The 2232-nt window shown below is 52.2% G+C and overlaps 1 protein-coding gene across 1 annotated transcript in view; it reads left to right on the forward strand.

Annotated features, from left to right (window-relative positions):
- Positions 1–1152: 1152 nt before the first annotated feature.
- The window catches only part of LOC143274734 (protein-tyrosine sulfotransferase 1-like), a 5331-nt gene continuing 4251 nt past the window's right edge, over positions 1153–2232 (forward strand). Inside the window, exon 1 of the mRNA XM_076578643.1 lies at positions 1153–1456. The gene's annotated coding sequence lies outside the window, so the exon portion shown is untranslated. The remainder of the gene's footprint in view (positions 1457–2232) is intronic.

Genomic DNA, 2232 nt, shown 5'->3' on the forward strand with positions numbered 1-2232 from the left:
CTGTCTACGCCTGTGGTCCATTATTGGACATAGGCCGTCAACGAGAGCTCTCCAGGCACCCCAGTCCTGGGCAAGTCGCTCCAGCTGTCCCCAGGTACGGCCCATTCTCCGGGTGTCCTGGTAGCTTCCAGTTGACCCTGGCTTTCACCACCCGGCTTCATCAGTTCTCCAGCTGGAGATTCATCTCCCCTCAAGTCCAGATCGTCGTTTTGAACTCTCGTTGGCGTTTCTGTAGCAGTAGTTTGTTTTCAACGCCACGGTGAAGGGTTGCTAGCCCTTCGCCCAACCTTCCTCTTTTCTCAGCCGGGCTTAGGACCGTCCATGGCGGAGTTCATCAAGACCGTCCACATTCATTTATGTTTTTCCGAAACGTTTTTTTTTTTAAAAACGTGGTCGATGAATGCAACAAAACTGTGACATAATCGTATGTTTGTCCGTTTGTCCCCCCACCCCCACCCCCTCACCTTTCTGCCACCTCCATCTCCCGGCCTCTGTCTGTGTGTCTGTCTATATATCCATACAGTGAAGGAGAGGAAGGCACAGAGAAACTCACATACCTGCACGCACGATATAGGAGAATATAAACACATGAATGTGCCTGTGGCGGATTCAGTTAATTCAGTTTACTTCACGCTCTGTTTCAGACAGGGAGTCTTGTTAATAATGTATGTATGGAACACATGTCCCCTTCATAACTCCAAAATGATAAAGGCGAACTGGGAAGAGGGAGAAAGGGGGTGGGAGGGGGCCGGCGGAGGAGAGACAGACAGACAGAGAGAGAGAGAGCCGGAGAAATGGATAGAGAAGGGATGAGAGTAAGAGAGGGGGTGGTAGGGAGAGACAGGGACAGACAGACAGACAGACAGACAGAAAGTGCACTGTCTCGCGTCTCAGTTTTGTCGTTAGCATGCACCCCCAACGCCAGTTTGTGCACTGCCCACGTCAGTCACGTGCACTGTCAGTGCGGGTGTCACCGATGACTTTACCGGGCAAAGGGAAATGCAGTCCCAAGGGGAAGAAGTCCAACTAGTGAGGGACAACCCGGTTAGGTCCCTTCAATCTTTTCTCTCTCTACAGCCAGCCCTTCACTGACAAGCAACCTCGTCAGCTTCAGTCAAGGTGTGAAGGACGCCATCTGATTGGTCGCTTAACTCAACTGTCGGCACAGGAGGGCACTGATCTGTATAAATCTATTTTTAGGGGGGCAAGGGTGGGGGCAATCTTTTTTTTTTCTTTTTTTCTTTCTTCTTTTTTATGGAAACATACCTGGTTTCATAAAGAGGCCCATGACTTTTTGTGAAGTCTGTATCAAGGGACTTAAATCGCTGTTGAAAAGAAGCGTGTTGGCCGATCGTTGCATGTGGGTTTGCTGCGTCAGTGGTGTGCAACTCAACGCTGTTCTGTGAAGCTACAAGGAACGTACAGTACGCCTGTTGCCTGTCTGTGATTATTTCAGGTGAGATTCTGCAAAACTCGCGTTTTTCTTTGGCAGGGGAGTTGGGGGGGGGGGGGGGGGGGGGGGTTAAGCCATGATTGTCAGGCTGTGTGAGTGGAGAGGGAGTTGTGACAGCGGGGGGGGGGGGGGGGGGGGGGGGGGGGGGGGGGGGGTGTTGGGGTTAAGCCATGATTGTCAGGCTGTGTGAGTGGAGAGGGAGTTGTGACAGTGGGTGGGTGTCTGACAGGGGGGGGGGGGGGGGGGTTAAGCCATGATTGTCAGGCTGTGTGAGTGGAGAGGGAGTTGTGACAGTGGGTGGGTGTCTGACAGGGGGGGGGGGGGGGGGTTAAGCCATGATTGTCAGGCTGTGTGAGTGGAGAGGGAGTTGTGACAGTGGGTGGGTGTCTGACAGGGGGGTGGGGGTGGGGATGGGGATGTCTGACGACGACTGCTTCTTCTGTTCTGTCCTCCTCGTCCAGTCGTCGTTGCTGTCGTTGGTCGTCGGTGGTTGTTGCTGCATGTGTGTGTGTGTGTGTGTGTGTGTGTGTGTGTGTGTGTGTGTGTGTGTGTGTGTGTGTGTAGTGCGTTAGCGTGAGTATTTGGTGGGTGTAGTGAGGGTGCGGGGGTGCTTGTGTATGTGTGTCAGTGTGTTTGTCTTTCTGTTTGAAAGAGAGAGAGAGAGAGAGAGAGAGAGAGAGAGAGAGAGAGAGAGAGAGAGAGAGAGAGAGAGAGAGTGTGTGTGATCTGTGTGTTTTGGTTTTTTTTTGTTTGTTTGTTGTTGTTTTTCTATGTCGTTT

Source organism: Babylonia areolata, chromosome 29 (genome assembly GCF_041734735.1).
Source record: "Babylonia areolata isolate BAREFJ2019XMU chromosome 29, ASM4173473v1, whole genome shotgun sequence".
Lineage (NCBI taxonomy): Eukaryota > Metazoa > Mollusca > Gastropoda > Neogastropoda > Buccinidae > Babylonia > Babylonia areolata.